This window comes from Symsagittifera roscoffensis, chromosome 5 (assembly GCF_963678635.1).
Source record: "Symsagittifera roscoffensis chromosome 5, txSymRosc1.1, whole genome shotgun sequence".
NCBI classification, from domain to species: Eukaryota; Metazoa; Xenacoelomorpha; order Acoela; family Convolutidae; genus Symsagittifera; species Symsagittifera roscoffensis.
Window position 1 is genome coordinate 62,566,242 of NC_087066.1, and position 6,600 is coordinate 62,572,841.

The 6,600-nt window shown below is 34.6% G+C and overlaps 1 protein-coding gene across 1 annotated transcript in view; it reads right to left on the minus strand.

Moving 5' to 3' along the window:
• LOC134845788 (titin-like) overlaps nucleotides 1-2,220 on the minus strand; it is a 28,997-nt gene extending 26,777 nt beyond the window's left edge. Inside the window, exon 1 of the mRNA XM_063862869.1 lies at nucleotides 2,062-2,220. The gene's annotated coding sequence lies outside the window, so the exon portion shown is untranslated. The remainder of the gene's footprint in view (nucleotides 1-2,061) is intronic.
• Nucleotides 2,221-6,600: the final 4,380 nt, after the last annotated feature.

Here is a 6,600-nt window from a genome sequence, read left to right on the forward strand (position 1 = left end):
AGAGCGATAATATTACGCAGGAGTTAATGAGTTTTTGGTCAAAAATTATTAATGAACGAATGCCAGTTTTGCCTAAAAATACTTTTTAATAGAAAGTATTTTGAAACTTTGACGGTCAAACTAATTATAACGTCTGGTTTCTGCTGGTGTTTCTAGATTGAGATTTACTAATCTTGTCTTGTCTTACCTCCCGCCACTGCCGCCGTCGCCTTCGGTTGATACCTGAGATGACGGTGGTTAGTATTAATAACTAGGGTAATAAAAACAGGCGACTGAAGGGAAATAAAATTCGATCTGGGATCTAAAGTCAAATAAAAAATTACAACTTGATTCGCGACTCTTGTTTATAGTGTGTATAAAAGAGCTGCAAAGTAATAAATATTCATAAACACGACCAAAAACTGCTAAAAATGCTGATCAATTTTTACTTAGTCTTATTCCTATTCAACTTTCATCAAATTTTTCGCCTATTTTTGGATAAATTATTTTCTGCCAGGGAACAGGTAACTTTTCAAAATTGAGAAGTTGGTGGGAGCAACCTGTAAAAAAGAGGGCAAATTTTATCTCTCCCTTAAGTTGGAAATAGTTGAATGATATCAGCAAATTATTCATCAGTTCAGAGCGGGGGTGATCCCACACTTGAGCTTTGATAGTGCATTTGCTGAAGGTGCTCCATTAACAACATAGTCTCATTATGCATTCCAACAGAGCTGCTACCTGGGAGCTACTATGTCTAGCCGGCAATGAGGAAAGGAATTAAACTGAAAAGAAAAAACTGCAAAAAAAAACATACGACGAAGAGAAAGAAGCGACGATTTTAGCTTCATTTTTCTACCTTCCATAAATGGTGTATTGTTCATTGGATGTTGCCCCTTCAACCAAAATTTTGATTGCTTATGATGCACACAAGCGTCCATATATCCATGTACATTATTTGTATTCCGTAGCACAAAAATAAATGAATGTTTCCCGGTTTCTAGTCATAAGCGGCCTAGTTTGTTACATGCGTGTATTGTTTGCTTTCTGACCACCATAAATGGTAAAATCTATGCACGTCTACAAATCTGACTTTACAAAATTCATATAATATGACTGTCAAAAAACACAAAGATTTTATACGGGCTGATGCTTAAATAATAATACCTTCACAAAATGTCTCGCCAAAAGAAAAAAATCAATACTGTGTTATATAATCTCCAGAAATATGGCAGAAATCCATTTAACAAAAGATGTAAAAACAGGGGGAAATAGGGCAATTTTAAATGACAATCAACCAAACCAAATCAATTCCAGGAAACATTCACAGGCAGTTTGCAGATAAAAAAGACATCAAAATTTTTGAGAACTAAGTAAATTTGGAAGGCAGAAAGGCGGTTAATTTGAACGCATGAATAAATTCAGGGTGGCTAAACTAATTTCAAGCCCAGGGAAATTTCCGGCCAAACGAAGAGAACATTTCAACTCCTTTTCACAATTTAGCTAAGTGAACAAAAAACTGAAAAGGTAAATCTGCATATGTAAAAAATAGCTAATCAAGTTAACATGGTATGGAAATGTCATGCAATGTGCGGTAAACTTATGTATGAAATGGCATTAAGCAAAAATGAAAAGTTGGGGAAATATCCTAGTAAAATGATTGGTTGTAGAGAACTCAATTAACAAATCAAATTACTATCATATCTAGTTATGTAAATTTTCTCCTTTTGTTGCAAAAATTCACTAAGAATTATATTGGTTGAAAAAAAGGGAGAAAGAGCCGGTTTTGCATTACTTGGCCCACGTGCCATAAAAATTTAGGGAAAAAATAACAAGAGGCAAAAGGTGAACAACATAAGAAGTCGAACTTACTTGAGGCGATATAAAAAATCAGATATTATGAAATTATTTTGTACAACGTGACTGACTCATTTTTAACAGCACAGTCACATAAAAACTACCCGAGTGAAAAGCAAAATAAAATCGATAGCCGGCGGTGTACGAAACATTGTACCCAACGGATCAATAGACGTTTAAACTCATTCGCGCTTTCATCATTTTTAAATATTGGGGGTGCTAGCTTACCTGTGTTTAAGGTCCAGTTCGTCTAACAAAATTCCAGATTTAAATCTCACAATTCCAAGTCAAAATATAATACTTTTGTGATAACCACAAAACAACGATACGAAAAATACAAAAGAATTTATCAGGAAAAATGAAGAACTAAACGGATTTGCAGTATGATTTGTTTCTGTCCAATCTTTCAAATCAAAGGCTTACCAAATATTAAATTTCAGCTCAGTTATTTGAAGAAAATAAATCCGCTCGAATGCCATACTTTTTATTTTGTTCTGTTTTTCAATGATATCGAAACTTTTACCGCCTTATATCATAGACACAAAGTACAAACAGAGAATATTTGACTGAATTTTTTAGTTCAACTAGGAAAAAATCAAAGGTCCAAAGCACAACGTAGTATCGACAAATTGAAATGAAGTCTCGTTTGAAGCTTCGGTTGGTAGCACAAGTTGCTTTTGGTGACACAGTTTCACGCTTCAGTGACTGACTACACAGGACAAAAATGGTATGAAAAAAACTTTTTGTCGCTATGGTGCTTGATACAGTCACAGCTTAACGTACTCAAACTTTTTCCATTCTATGACCATACAGGGTCATGAGCCAAATTATGATTCAAATTTATATCGGTATAGTCATCATGAGACCAAAAGTGTGAAAAGGTGAGAGTGCCAAAATTTCAAATTCATTCCCAATTTTCGAACGTGATTCAATTGCTTTTAATAAAGCCCAATAGTGTCCTTTGGCTGTAACGTTTCGTCATCCACGCAATTATTTGACCCAAAATTTTCCAAAAGTTGCCTGAAAATTTTCGATTGATTTTTATCGCTACATTCTAAAATATGAAACTGCAAACAATGATAGCCGATTGCTGAGCAAGTAGCACAGAATGTTTCGAACACACCCATTTAGTAGAGAAATTGAAAAAAAAAGGAAATTTAGGGAAACATTTTGAAAAAAAAATCACTGCTCAGATTTTGGTAAAGAGCTATAGATTTGCGTGAAAATCTGTCAAATGAGTGATTACAATAGTTAATATAAATTTTCAAAAAAACGAAAAACTTAAGAGTATTCAATCTCTTGTCATGTCATTTTGTCTGATAAACGTAAAAACTCAGACTAGTTTTTCCCGACACTGAGGCAATTTGTTTTATGGAACCTGAAACACGACCAAAAAGCTTGAAACGCAAGCCAAGAAAAAAAATTTGCGAGAAAAAAACATTGCGTTTCTTCTGAGAGAACTTTAAGAGAGAACTGAAAGAGAACTGAGAGAACTTATGAGATAGAGAACTTTAATTTGAAATAAAGTAAGGATTGCAAAAAAGAGTGCTGAAACGGAAATTCGAAGTCACTTCTTTTGGCGCGAAAAAAATGTCATCAAATTTTGCTTCAATTAACATGGACAGTTAAAGCAAACTTACTTTGAAGTTGAAGAAAAAACAAAACAAGTAACAAAAAATAGGAAAATTAAAATATCATAATTTTTGTAATATTTTTTGATAATTTTACAGATTTCAATACGTGTCATATCAGTTTACACCACATAAGTCAATTCTTGAAGTGAATCAATATTAGTGGGTTAAAATTGGCTGAATTTTTTGCCTTTCGAAAATGATACAAGTTGGCTGGAGAAGTTGCAAAATGCGGCTGATATTGCCGGACTGAACTGGACTGTTTTTGCTGAGGTTGGAATGACTGATAGAATTAAAAGCCTTGAGATGCATTTGCATTCGACAATGGGGAATAATCACAATCAGAGCCGGCTCTTATCCCCCTACACCAGCCCAACAACCCACCGACCCAACAGAGCTGAACAGAAACAGACCCAAATAGTCCTTTAGGGATATTTTAGGCACGCGTCTGGTCTAGATCGAATTTAAAGGGCCGCAACCATCGCATTACCATACGGCTCCATTGACAATGCCCAACTAGCATAACTTATCCAATGTTATAAAACTAATTTTCCACCTTTTGCGACTATTTGTCCATTAACAATTTCTAAACTGCATTTTTTTTTACTAATAGCAGCTTCTTTCTTTATTTATGGGTTTGAAGTTGCAGACCTGTAGTTAAGTGGTGCAGGAATAAGCCGTCGTTTTGCATTTTTAGCTGAATAAACGGCTAAAACATGAATAAACTTATTTCAGTGGAACATAAAAAGAGCAGCCTACTTGAAATATCAAATGCCATGTTAACGACGCAGGCAGCATTTTTACGGTCGGTTCCCCGCTGGTTTTGAACAATGGTCAGACAAATTTTCAATTTACGACCGCAACTTACTTCTGGACTCGAATAAAAAGAAGGGCAGGTTCAAATTTTGATTTGTTGGGGAGCTATTTCTAATCAGTGGTAAAAATGCACTTTGCGAGAGATAAGGTTACATGTGAATGAAATAAGCCAGGCGTGAACGAGTTGCTTCTTCATCATTGATAAGCGCTGCTATCGCCATCTGCGAAAAGTTCAAGTAACTTACTAACTGCTAAAAGACAGAACAAAGTTCACCCCCAAGCTCGTCTAAAATTACTTTAAAAAAAACATTTTTTCGGCGAAAGGCGCGGATCTAGGATTTTCTTGAACATGGAGGAATTTTTGTCGACTTTTTCAGGCCGACCAAATTGATTTTTTGGGATCTCCCATAACACTATCAAGAAAGAAATTTCTGTGCTACAGCCAAATTTTTGAAAAAACAGGCCGTAAATTTTTAACACAGAAGCGAAGCTGCACTTCGCAAACATAAGCGAAAAAACGACAAGAAGTAGCTTTAAAAGTGGTGAAAAAGAGACAAAAATATTAAAGTTTAAAAAAACGAACTCAAAAAACAACGAACTTAGAAAAAAACAAGAATTGAGCCTCCAGTCCTCAGAAATTTGAGTTTTCTTGTTGACTGCCCTACACAATTGGACCAGTGACGTTTATAAAAACCAAAGACAAAGCGAGAAAGCGACAACGAAAAAGGGACTTAAAAATGCACAGAAATTTTGTATGTAATAATTTGGATTGTAATTAAATTAAGGCAAACAATTTAACTTTGCATGTACAAAAATGGAAAGTACTAAAACCAAAACAATGAGAACAAGACTGCTTGTATCAGGGCGAAGCCCTGAATGTTCCGACTGCCCATTAAGGTTTATGGAGCAGTAATATCATTAAAAAATTAAAAGTAATAAAACAAAATGAAATTTTTTTTCTTCAAAATTTGGAAGTTTTTTTTATAAAAATCATCACCCCAAGTCGGAACAATAAAAAAAATTCTAAAAATTTTTTTATGAAAATCACCCCCCAGATGCAATATGAAGTACAAAAAGATAGATTTCGCTCCTTGTAACAAATCAATTATGGCAATTAAGCTTCTTTCAACTAATTTGGAACGATTTTAAGACAGATTAACTCTCCGCTTACGCGTTAATAGCGCGAAATATATCGCACGTTAATTGCCCCAAATTGGCCAAAATTGCAATCTTTAAACCCCCATAACTTTACGAAAAATGATCACAGGTGAAATATCTTTTCAAATTTAAGCTCAGGATAACAATAGCTTTCGAATGATAAAAAAAATTCCGTCAAAAATGGCTTGTTAAAAAGTCGAAATTTGTCTGAAGAAAAAAACCCACCCCGAGCACAAATATTCCGTTACTTTCGTATCGAAAGTCGGAACAAAAACTAATCAATTCAAAATCGTCCGCTACCAGCTCAAAATTAGTATAATTTTGCACCAAAAGCACATTCCAAAAACTTTAGCGTTGATCAGCTCAAAAGGTTACCGTACAATAATTGTAATGAAAGAATAACACTTTGGACTGCGAGGGGTCGAATCCCTGAAGGCGGATGGTAAATCCACTAATAGTGACAAAACTACTGGCACTACTTGGAAAGTTCTAACCCGAAAAAAAAAACATATTTTTTGCGTACTTTTCTCACCTAAACCACCATGCTTGAGCAGAAAAGGGTCTCGAGGCTCAATATGAAACGTTTAGCAGAAGTGCCAATCTCTCTGAACACAAAACACTTCCTCCAATAGTTTTATTTTGACTTTCAGACAACACTCACGGTGTTTCTCTTTAATTGAATTTCGCTTCCAATTCCTGATTGCCCATCAAACCCCTTAATTGCCAAATTAAAATTTCATTGAATGAGGCAGTAAAAAACAACACTGCTCGTATCAGGGCGAAGCCCTGAATAATCTGACTACCTGTTAACGTTTTATGGAGCAGTAATAACATTAACAAATTAAATGTAATAAAATAAAATGAAATTTTTTTTTCTGAAGTTTGAAACTTTTTATGAAAATCATCCCCCCACACGCCATATAATGTACAAAAGGATAGATTTCGCTCCTTGTAACAAATCAATCATGGCAATTAAGCTTCTTTCAGCCAATTTGGAACAATTTTAAGACGGAAAAACTTGGCAATTTTTAATGACAATTTTTAAACCCCCATAACTTTACGAAAAATGATCACTGGTGAAATATCTTTTCAAATTTGAGCTCAGGACAACAACACCTTTTGAATGATATAAAAAAATTCCGTCAAACATGGCTAGTTAAAA